Source organism: Nuphar pumila, chromosome 16, assembly GCF_984573655.1.
Source record: "Nuphar pumila chromosome 16, dmNupPumi1.hap1.1, whole genome shotgun sequence".
Classification (NCBI taxonomy): domain Eukaryota; kingdom Viridiplantae; phylum Streptophyta; class Magnoliopsida; order Nymphaeales; family Nymphaeaceae; genus Nuphar; species Nuphar pumila.
Genome location: NC_143264.1, coordinates 18545889 through 18558650, shown reverse-complemented (window position 1 = coordinate 18558650; position 12762 = coordinate 18545889). Strand labels below are relative to the sequence as shown.

The 12762-nt window shown below is 39.0% G+C and overlaps 1 pseudogene; it reads right to left on the bottom strand.

Moving 5' to 3' along the window:
• Positions 1 to 6487: 6487 nt before the first annotated feature.
• Positions 6488 to 7453, bottom strand: LOC149813045 (UDP-glucuronate 4-epimerase 1 pseudogene; annotated as a pseudogene).
• Positions 7454 to 12762: the final 5309 nt, after the last annotated feature.

Here is a 12762-nt window from a genome sequence, read left to right as displayed (position 1 = left end):
CAGATGTGCTTTAAGACAGTCAAAAAAACTATATATGTGATTATACCTGAGAGGGACCTGGAATCGAAGATCCCCTATCCTGAACAGCGACCTTGATCTCATTTCGGAGAAAGGGGGCGACGGTGTATTGGAAGTAGTTATTCAGTGATTCATTAATGATCTCGCGTACATCATCACCGGAAAGAATAGTCGGCTGCTTGGAGCTTATGTCGGCGCAAGAAGTTGGTGAGCCATAACTGGAAGAACCAATAACTGGTGAAGTGTTCATATTACTCCCAAACCCGAACACACGACCTTTTTTGGGTTCACCTGCTGCAGTCACCCATGCTGTAGGATCAAATGATGGATGTTGAGTAGCGTCTTCGCCATATCGCTCTACCATTTGTTGCTCATATGCCTCCTACAAAATAATGTTTAAAGTATTCATTAATAATTAATGATAACATTATGATGACTTGCATATATATTGCAATGATTATTAATAGAATTAATACATACCGTTGTCGTTCTCGCCTTCTCTGATACGAAGACTCCCGTGGTCTTCCGTTTATGTGTTTCTACAAACACATCCTTATATGGTACACTGCCTCCTTTTTCTGCTTCCTGCGAAGTTAAATGACAAAAGATTTAGTACACAAATTTGCAACAATACTTATAAAATTAATATTATATATTGATGAGTTACCATTTTCTTTAGGTGGCTCCCAAATGTCTTAGATCCACCTGTGTATAGATGGGCTTCGGGCATCTTCGATCGATTTTGTGAAGCCTTCGCAGAGCGATTTTTAAATGCATCTCCCGCCCACATATCGCACATTTCATCCCAGTAATCTCTCCTGATAGTAATAGGACCATGGCCCTTCCACAGTAATGGATCATCTACTACGCCAGATGCTTTTTTTGCTGCAGTCTTCATAGTGTGCAGCATGTCTGCAAATCGATTGGCAGCCACCTTCTGCCACACCTTCCTTGCATCATTTTCTTCCACCGTAGTTGCAAAGCGATTCGAAGCCTACAAATATTTTCAGAAAGTTAGTAGACATTGCTTAAATAAATTAAATATGAAACACATTAACTATGAGGAACAACTGTATACCATGAATGAGGACCACAATCTGTCTAATACCTCCTTTGGGTACTCTTTCCATTGAGCAACTGGTCCTGGTAGATGTTGAAGAAGTGAATTCCTAATCTCCCGTACTACTTCTTGTGGCTCAAACCTCGTGCTGCACATGAATTGTTACACAGTAAATATCAATATAAAATATCTAAAAGATATGCAATAATTGAAAACAAAATACTTACGGTCGATTATCGATATACACTATTCGAATGAGTCTTCTTGTGCCAGCCTGAGAAGACCCTGTTTCCTGTGTTGGCTGTTGACTTGTGCGATCAACTGGTGTAGGTGGGTCGTGTACAGGCGCAACATCATCTGTAAAAAAATACACACCAAGTTCTCAGAATGTGCATTTGAACTAATCAAGCATCTAATTAGTTATATGATATACCTATCACAGGAGCCCGTGAAGATGAAGGTTGAGCCTGGCTACTACTGGATGAGCGACCACTATAACCTCCACGAACCATATTCTAACAAATAACATATGTCATACAATACATTCAAATAATTCACATCAAGTATTACAATGCATTCAAGTCATTCACATCAAGCATTGCAATGCATTCAAATAATTCAAATCATTGACATCAAGTATTGCACTAATTCAAATCATTCGTTAATTGCATAAATTATAATACATTCAGATAATTGAAATCATTCACATCAAGTATTACAATGCATTCGAATCATTCGTATCAAGTATTACAATACATTGAAATAAAATTTTTAATCATTCACACCAAGTATTGCAATACAACTCACATCAAGTATTACAATGCATTTAAATAGAGGTTTGTAGTATAAGATTTTGCTCATTAGCTTGAGAATTCTTCCTCGTCACTAGTTTGACTTTCTTCTTCTTCTTCTTCTTCTTCTTCTTCTTCATTGTTTGCCCATCCACTTGGTACATCATTTGGATCACATTCCTCTATGAATGTTTCATCAGCCAATGGAGATATGACATGCATATCATGCGCAACATCGTGACCATAAGCGAAGTCACAGACATCATCTGATTGATAGTAATCACTGTCTTCAGCTAACTCATCTTCTTGTAACTGATCATACTCGGGGTATAGTTTGGATTTCACCTTACAAACTGCCCACCATTCATTTCTATCTGACTTTTTTATACTCGGATATGAAGTATAATAAACTTGTTGAGCTTGCGAGGCTAATATGAATGGTTCATATGTTCCAAACCTGGATTTATGATTCACCTCCACAATGCCTGAAGCTTTGTCGAGTCTTGTTGCAGTTGGATCAAACCAATGACACTTGAATACCGTAACCCTGTTATTCATGCCTAAGTAAGTCAACTCCATTATTTCCTCTATAACACCGTAGTAATCATGTTCATTTTCACCGTAGCTGCTACCCTTGACACACACGCCACTATTTATCGTTGATTTGTTTATACCGTAGTCTTTTGTATGGAATCGATAACCATTTACGATATACCCGTTGTAGCATTGCACAACTTTGGTCGGACCATTTTCTAAATCACATATTCCTTGATCTTTAACATCACCATGGCGAACCTACGCACAGACATAAACAATTATTGTGATCACGATCAATTAAGTAACTTAGTGTTGTTTATAAGTACAAAATTTATGTTAGCTTCTTTACCAACTGTTTCAACCACTCCACAAACTTAGTTTCACGTTCTTTTTGTACTTCTGCATTAGTGAGATGTGAAACTTTGCTTTGCAACTCCAGATCAAATCGTCTGCAAACCACAAATACTTATATTACCGAGCCATGTATCCACATATAGAACATAAAAGGATTTATAATTGAGTTGCATATACATATACTTACTCGATGTATGGGTCGATCGCTGAACAATTAAAAAGAATATAGATGTGTGCTGCATCTTGCTCTCGATCTGTCAATAGCCTTGATCGGCAACTACCAAATGCATGCCCAAGTCGTTGAAATATCGACAGCTTGTCAGCTACAGTTACTTGTTCTCCATCATCGTTACGGGGCGGGCATGTGTAACGTGTTGAAATATGAGGTTCGAAGTACATAGATGAGAAATTTGAAATCTCTTCTAAAGTGTACGCCTCACAAATAGAGCCTTCTACTCTTGCTTTATTACGAACCTTTTTTTTTAGGTCGAACATGCATCTGACAAGAATATACATTTCAAATTTTAAATATCTGTCATTAAAGAGACAAATATAAAAAAACATATACCTTTCAAATGGGTACATCTATCGATATTGCACAGGGCCACCAACCCTTAGTTCATATGGCAAATGTATGATCAAATGTTCCATAACATCGAAAAATGCTGGCGTAAATATCTTTTCTAACAGACAAACAGTGGTGATGACAGAGTCCTCGAGATTCTTTACATCTGATACAATGATCTCCGATGCGCACAATGTTCTGAAAAATCCGCTCAACTCAGACAATACCCCCCATATAGGTTTGTCTAACATATCATGGAATGCTAGGGGTATCAATCGTTGCATAAAGATATGACAATCATGGCTCTTCAACCCATATAACTGTCCATCGTCAATCTTCACAGCCCGAGCAATGTTAGAGACATATCCATCTGGAAATCTCAGTTGTCTCAACCATTGACATACATGTTTTATTTGATCAGGTCCGAGCACGTACTTCGCCTTTGGTTTCAGTACTTTGCCATTATACTCTTTGAGTTCCAATTCTGGTCTTTTACATATTAATTTTAAATCCATACGGGCCTTCGGATTATCCTTCGTTTTTCCTTTAATATTCATTACTGTATTGAACACATTATCAAACACATTTTTCTCTACATGCATCACATCCAAATTATGTCGTATCAATAGGGTCGGCCAATACGGTAGTTCCCAAAAAATAGATTTTTTCGTCCAATTGTGTTCCTTCCCAAATCCACGGAAGGGTGTAGGACTGCGGGCATCTGTTAATACATCTGGAAAGTATCGCAATCTTCTTAAAATCTCTATGCCAGACAATCTTGAGGATGGACCTTCCATTTCAGTTGTGCCTACTGTAAATGCATTTTTTTGACGTCGGAACGGATGATCGCTGGGTAGAAATCGACGATGGCAATCAAACCAGCAAGGCTTCCTTCCATGCCTCAATCTAAAAGCTTTGGAATCCTCCATGCAGTATGGACAAGCCAACCTCACATGTGTGCTCCAACCAGATAACATACCATATGCAGGGAAGTCACTGATTGTCCATAGAACAGCGGCCTTCATGTTGAAATTTTGTTTTTTGTGGGCATCATACGTGGTAACACCGTCATCCCACAGTACTTTTAATTCATCAATCAATGGCCTTAGATATACATCAAGATTTTGGCCAGGTGAGGTCGAACCAGGGATCAACAGAGACAAGAAAAGATTTGGACGTTTCATACACAAGCTTGGTGGAAGGTTGTATGGAGTTACAAATACTGGCCAGCATGAGTATGGAGTTGATCTACCCCCAAATGGATTAAATCCATCTGTACATAGACCGAGTCTAACATTTCGCACTTTCATTGCGAAGTTCTGATGAGTACGATCAAAGTGCTTTCAAGCTTCAGCGTCAACAGGATGCGTGATCTTGTTTTCATCGTGTCGAACTTTATTTGCATGCCATCTCATGTGTTTAGCTGTCTTTGAAGACATATACAATCGCTGCAATCTAGGAGTGATAGGAAAGTAGCGGAGCGACTTGTATGAAACTTTCTTTGATCTCGTGCTACCATTGCCTCTTGTCTTTGGCTTGAACCGAGGATGCCCACATGACGGGCATGATATGTCATTTTCCTGCTCCTTGAAATACATGCAGTGATTTGGACAAGCATCAATCTTTTTGTAACCCATACCTAGAGCGTTGACCATAACTTTCGCACGATAGAAATTTTGTGGCAATTTCTCATCTTTAGGCAACATACTCTTCACAATCATGCACAAACGGTCAAAACATGATTGACTCAAATTATACTCGGACTTCAAATTCATTAGTTGAAGAACTGCAGACAAGATAGTGTGACTCTCACAACCGTTCCAAAGTGGCTCATCAGCATCTCTAAGTAAATCATAAAATCTACTAGCTGCATCGTTTGGTGATTCTTCATCTACGGCAGTTCTTACATCACTAGAACTCATAGCAGAACCCAGTTCTGTTCCTGCAACATCAAATATCAAATTCGTATATGGATTATCGTGCACCACATTCACCCGTGCATCAAAATCGTTTCTAAATTCTTCTCCATGAAACGTCCAGTTCTGATAATCACTCACAAAACCCTTCCTGTATAGGTGATGTCTAACGCCATGAGGTTCTACAAATCGATTATTCTTACAAATCTTGCAGGGACACCTAATCCGACCTGTGGGATCTACCGTACTGACACTTGCCGTTGCAAATTCAATAAAACTGTCGACACCATCCATATATTCATGCGATAACTCATTGTCCACTATCCTACGGTACATCCATTCACGGTTTGCAGTCATTCTGTCGTATGATGTTACGAATAGTATCCTAACCAGTTAAAAGAGAACCATCAGAATGCTATGATGAAGAAAATATCAGATTTATCATGCAATATATGATGTCATACAATCACAAGAATTATGATGCATGCATTGATAACTTAATATTTTCATGTGCAAACTATTCATGACACGATACATTCATTTGAAGCATGCTTTCAGTATACAATTTCACATGAAAGACATAATCAAATTGAAAGTAACTATATGTAAGCATGTATACAATCACATCAAACATTGCAATACATCGAAATAATTCATATCAAACAAATGTCAAACATGTACCTGCAACAAACACACTTCAATATCCCACTAACTACTACCATGCATAGCATGGACTCCGTACTCCAAAAATAAGAACACTTCCATATTCATACATTAAAATCATGCTCAGCATGATCTCCGAACTCCAACAAAGCAGTCCTAGATATCAACAACTAAGTGAGTGTGTGAACAATAAAGTGTTACATTCAATAAATTAAATAACATGTGATGCGCTTGCCTCACTTACTCACCACGGGTATTTACCCGATTTGCATTGTTTTTGTCACTTACTTACCACGGGTGGCGGGGCACAAGCGAGTTCTGTTGAGAAATCTGCACAAAAAAACAATTTTTTAAAATGAAGTCACCACGGAAAAAAACTCACTCTAAACAAATGATTTATAAAAAGGACACGCCTGTTTATAAACTAATTGGTTGGCCATATATGGTTAGAATTCTATACACCAAGTGGCTATTGAATCAAGTACATAAATCGAAGAAAGAACACAAGATAATCTAAGCAATAAAGAGAAAAAAACAAAGAATTTGTCTAATTCAATCAAGAATCCAAATCCAAATACGATTGCTATTGTTGTTGTTTGTTGCTATGGTAGTGGTGGTGAACAATGCTCTTAGTGTTATATCCATAGCCATAGTAATCCAGGTACCACCTTAGAAACTTCTTCAACCCTGTCTGCAGATCAGTAGTAGGCATGTAACCGAACTCTAACCTCGCAAGCGTGACGTTCGCGTGCGTGAATGGCACATCGCCGTTCGCAGGCATTTCCACCACATTCTTCCTGGCTTTCACCTTCAGGTGACGCTCTAGTACGTTCACCAGCATTGGCACCCCAAGTGGTGACGTATTCCCTAGATTGTATATATTGTAGTCGGCCTTCCCCTTCTTCTTTCCGCCGCTGCCGGTGCTCTTTCCGGCCTTGTCGAGCGCAGCTACGCACCCGCGCACTACATCATCAATGTAGGTAAAATCCCGCGAGATTTCCCGGTGATCTTTCCGCCAATAAACCACAATTTTCTTCCCCTGCAGAATGTTGCGAGTGAAGAAGAAGTAGGCCATGTCTGGCCGGCCCCAGGGGCCATAAACGGTGAAGAACCGAAGGCCGGTGATCGATAAACCATAGATATGGTTATAGACATGAGTAATTTCCTCGCCGGCCTTCTTCGTCGCCGCGTACAGGCTCGCCGGCCGATCGGTTCGATTGGATTCGGTGAAGGGGACCTTCACATTGAGCCCATAGACCGAGCTCGACGACGCCCACACGAATGCCGGTTGCGGGTTCACCGATTTGCAGGCCTCCAGGAGAGTGACGAGCCCGGCAACGTTGCTGCGAACGTAGGAGGAGGGGTTATCGACGGCGTAGCGGACGCCGGCCTGAGCGGCGAAGTGCATCACATGGGTGAAGGGGACGAAGTTCATCGGCTGCAACGAGCTCAACGCCGGGTACGCCGCCGATGGGTACGCGCGGGCCAGAGGCGTCGGTGCCTGCGCCGTCACCTTCACCGTCGGCAGCCTCAGCGTGCTCAATGCCATCGCCGGGGCGTACAACGTGAAGAAGAAGAAGAAGAAGAAGAAGAAGAAGAAGAAGAAGAAGAAGATTACCTGCGCGTCGCCGGGCGGTGGCGGGAGGCTGACGGGGAGCGGCAGCTGGCGAGCGGCGGCGGCAGGACGGTGGCGAGAGCCGACGGGCGGCGGGAGGGAGAGGGCGGCGGGCGGAAACAATACAGCGAAACAGGAAAAAGAGAAAGAGGGATGGGATTAGGGATTTACGCGACATTTAGCGACGGCTTAGCGACGGAAACATTCCGTCGCTAAGCCGTCGCTAACTCAAAATACCAAAAAGGCGACGGAATATATTCTGTCGCTACGCCGTCGCTATTTAGCGACGGATTAGCGACGAAAGAGTTCCCTCTCTATATCCATCGCTAAAATGGTGTTCTTGTAATCAAAATTAGCGACAAAAAAATTCAGTCGCTAATCCGTCGCTAAATAGCGACAGATTAGCGATAAAAGTTGTTTCCTCGCTAATCCGTCGTTAATTAGCGACAGATTCTATCTCTAGCTAATCTGTCGCTAATTAGCGATGGAAAAAATCCATCACCAATTTCCGTCGCTAATTAACAATTTTCTTGTAGTGATAGAAGAAACATGGGGTAATCGAGCTTTCCATGAAGTTTCGGAAGCGAGGAGTATCGTGCTTTCGAAGCAAGTTTCCGTGAAGCGAGCTTCCCACCTACCTAAGAAGCTTCTAGTAACTCTGTCCATGACAATAAATTTCTTATCATAAAAAGTCAAATATCCACTTGTAGATTTACGATCTGGCATACTACCCAATCTGCGTCTGAATAGGTCGACAATCCAAAAGAAGAGAACTTTTTGATATGCAGTCTCATATTTAAGGTCCACTTAATATATCTTAGGATCCGTTTCATGTGGGCCCGGTGCTCTAGATTTAGTTCATGCATAAACTGGAAAGCTTTATCGACTGAATAGGCTATGTCAGATCTAATGAAAGTAACATATTGCAACCCTCCAACAATGCTTCTGTATTGTGTGGCATCTTTTAACAGGTTTCCTCCATGTCCGGATAATATGACATTTGGAGTTGCAGGAGTTATCACGAGTTTTCAATCTATCATACCAGTTTTCACAAGTAGATCCAGATATACTTTCTCTGATATAGGACGATTCCTTCTGTGGACCTTGGAACAACTTCAAGTCCAAGGAAGTAGTGTAGTGAACCCAGGTCTTTGATAGAAAATTCACATCCAAAGTCTTCAAAAATATGCTTTACATCAATCTGTGAATCTTCTGTGATGATAATATCATCTATATATACAAAAATAAACATATGCAACACTTGTTTATTACAAATGAATAAAGATGGATCAGCCTTAGGCTCAATAAAACTCAGTTTTTCTAAATAGATATGGAGCCTTTCAAACCAAGTCTTGGATGTCTGCTTTAACCCATATAATGCACGATTCAATTTGCACACAAAGTTAGGATGAATAGTATCTTTAAATCCTTGTAGTTGATGCATATACACTTCTTTTAGAACTCTATAAAGAAAATCATTATTGACGTCCAATTAGTAAATGGGTCAATTCAGACTAACTACTATTGGTCTCAAAGTAGTCAACTCCTTGTTGGCTATAGGCTTTGGCAACAAGGTGAGCCTTATACCTAGCTACAATTTCATCTGCATGATTTTTTATTTTGTAAATCCGCTTACACCCAACAAGATTAGAGGCTTGATCTTGTGGGACAATGGTTCAGGCCTGGTTTTGGTGGAAAGCTCTAACTTCTTCTTTCATAACCTGATGCCATTTATGATCAATGTTGACTTGGTCAAATGAACAAGGTTCATATTTTTCTTGGCATATCTCAGTCAGAAGAGCAATGGGGTATTTAGACATGAAGAAGAGTCTTCATTGAAGAATACCATCCTATGATCAAGTAACCATATGGTGACGTCTGGGAGGAGTTTGGTTTGAGAGATTGACTATAAGATTCAACCCTGAGGTCCAGGACATTGACTCTAACTCACTGGGTGGATTTTGATTACTGATTTGAATAGGTGAGGTCATGACTGGTTCAAAATTAGGTTCTTGCAAGGGTAACTCAGATGAGTTAGGTGTCTCAGGTGGATCGACATTAGGTGAGTCAATGGGTAGTTGGAAACATGTTCTAGGGTGATCATTGGATTAGTTAACAGAATAAGGTTGTTAGGTTGGACGTGAACTATTTTTTTACTAGGATTTGGACTCTTAGGTTTTTTATTTTGGATCCAACGTTCTACATCTTTGAACGTGAATGGTTGTTTGGTTCCAGCATATAAAAAGTTGCCCTCATCAAAGATAACATGCTTAGAAATGAAGGTTTTATGAGTCATAGGGTCATAACATAGGTAAACTTTATGATTGGATCCGTATCCAACAAAGACACAGGGTCTGGACCTTGGTGAAAGTTTAAATTTTGTATAGGGAGTGAGATACAGTTAACGTACACCCAAAAATTCTGAAGCATTCATAGCCAGGTGTATGGCTAAGGAGAAGTTCATACAAAGATTTTTGGCCAAGGTTTGAAGTAGGTAAGCAATTAATAAGATGTGGTTGTTCTAAAAGGATCAACCCAAAACTTATTATCAAGAGAGGCATAAAGTAAAAGAGTCAAACCAGATTCAATTGCATGCCTATGTTGTCTTTCAACAACTTCATTTCCTCACGTGTCCGAAGGCAAGATAGCCATCATTTAATACTGCAACCATTCAACAAATTTGTGAATGCGTCATTAACAAATTATCCTCTACCATCACTATGGAATATCTTGATTTGCCTACTTCACAATTGCTTTTCAACAATGTTCTTAAAATTTGTGAACCATAAAAAAGCATTGAATTTCTTGACTAATGAAAATAACCAGGAGAATTTAAAAAAACTAGCAACAATCAACAAATAGAATCTATAGCCTTCTCGAGAGGATGTTGACACGAGGCCCCAAAGATTCAAGTGAATTAATTCAAGGGGTGCTTGAGCTAAAAATTTTGCCTTCTCAAAAGGAAGCTTACAATTTTTACTAATGACATATGTTGAACAAAAAACTGCATCACTATTATTCATGAATAAAATAGACCCATTTTCTCAAGTTTTTCTAAAACTTTGAAACCAAGATGACCCAATAGACAATGTCATACTTTATCAGAAAATCTAAATTTATTTGGACTAGCTTTAGCAAAACAAACCGAACGCGATTCATTTTCTTTCCCAGGACATTCGGTCTGCCAAGCATAGAGTCCTCCCTTAATTGGTCTCCTTAGCAGGGTAGTCCCGCTCTATGGTTCCTTAACACAAAATTTGTTAGCATCAAAATAAAATAAACATTGGTTATTTCTTGTAAACTTAGCCACAGAGAAGAGATTTTTCTTAATAGAGGGGACATGTAACACATCTTTCAGCTTAAAACTTTTATTCACATGATGTAGAGTGAGATTACCTGTGTTGACAATAGGCAACTGGGTACCACTTCCAACCATGATGCCATCTGGACCATGATTTTCTTCTTTACCTATCATACCTTGATCTTCAACAATCACATGATGTATAGCTCCTGTATCCAGGTACCATGCTGCTTCCTGCATATAGTTAAGAGCCATGGCAACAAAAGTTTTTGGAATATCATAACAGGTGTGCACGGTATGGTTATGATGACCACAAAATTGACATCACCAAACCTTCCTTTTGATTATAAGGGAAACTAGTGGGACTAGATGGATCACCTTGACCACTTTGAGAATTAACATTTTGATAATTACTAACGAATGGTCATGCCCCTCTGGATCGTCCCTTGCCTCTTATAGTTGGGCCTCCTCTGCCATGTCCTCTCTAAGAGAAGAACACAATAGAGGATGCTTCTCTTTGGTTTGGTTGCTTATTTGTCATTTGCAACCACTTTTCTTGATTTATTAGCATTTCATAAATTTCTACGAAGGTAGGCAATCCATCACGAGTGGTGATGGAAGTAACAAAGTTTTCATACTCTCGAAAGAGCCCATTCAAGATATAATGAACCAGATTTTCATCTTAAATAGGCTCACAAATAGACATAAGAAATTTGAAAGAAATTTTATGTGATCGAGATATTCTACCATGCTCTTTTCTTCTTTCTTGACATCTTGGAGATCTTTCTTTAGCTAAAGGATCTGAACACTAGATTGAGAAGAATAAAATTTCTCCAACATGATCCATGCTTCACGAGCTGTAGAGACTCTAGCCATTTGGCCCATGAAGAATCCAACTTAGAGCTAACTAATCAGCTCTTTTCCATGTCATGAATTCTAGATTTGGTTTTGTCTCTTCTTTTCCCTTGACAAACTGATTTGGTGTTGGACAAGATCCATCAACATATTTCATTAGATCTTGGGAGAACATAACTGATTTGATTTGTGATCTCCATAACAAGTAGTTGTGTTTATCAAGCTTGATAGATGCCATGGAACAAAATGGGTTCCACTGAATTATGAAATTTAGCACGAGAAATAAATAATTTGATGATGATGGAGATGAGCTTGAAGCCATGGGAACCACCACTAACCAATTGGGATCATAGTACACTTACACACGGTACGAGCCACTTAGCTCTAATACCATGAAAGAGATTCACACAAATGAGAGAACTCATGTATGCACAAAATGTATCACCCCAAAATTTTTATCCCAAAAATCATAAATTTTTTTTCTTTTCAAATGATTTTAAAAATTACAGCAAAAATTTGAAATGGGATAAAAGCTTTGGCGTATTATAGATCCATCATAACATTCACACATAAATTTAAAATTTAACATCTACATTTAATAAATGTTCATTACAAAATTTTAATTAATAATATCAGAGTCCTTAAACAAATGTTAATGTTTAAAATCCAAAATACTAGTAAAAAGGGAAAAGATTTGGCTCGATTCCCACCGCAACCTCCTGCCATCACATTGATTCTCTATTCGCAACTTGAAAAATAAATTTTTTTATAATATGGTAAGACTTAACAAGTCCTCAATAGGAAAGCGCAATTCAATACACATAAATTAAAACAAGCACGTAAAAGTATATTCCAACACTCACACATATTGATATCAAACAACACCTTAAAGCTAAATATGATTAAATTCTTACATGATTTTCAATCAATCACATTGCTTATTTCTTTCAACCAAATGTAATTACACATTCATAAACATTTAAACATGCATAAGCAGTTAATAATGCATGCACTTATCATTACAAAACAATTAACTCTTTATGCATGAGTGACTTTAACATCTTTAATTAGATTTTCTTTTTAAATG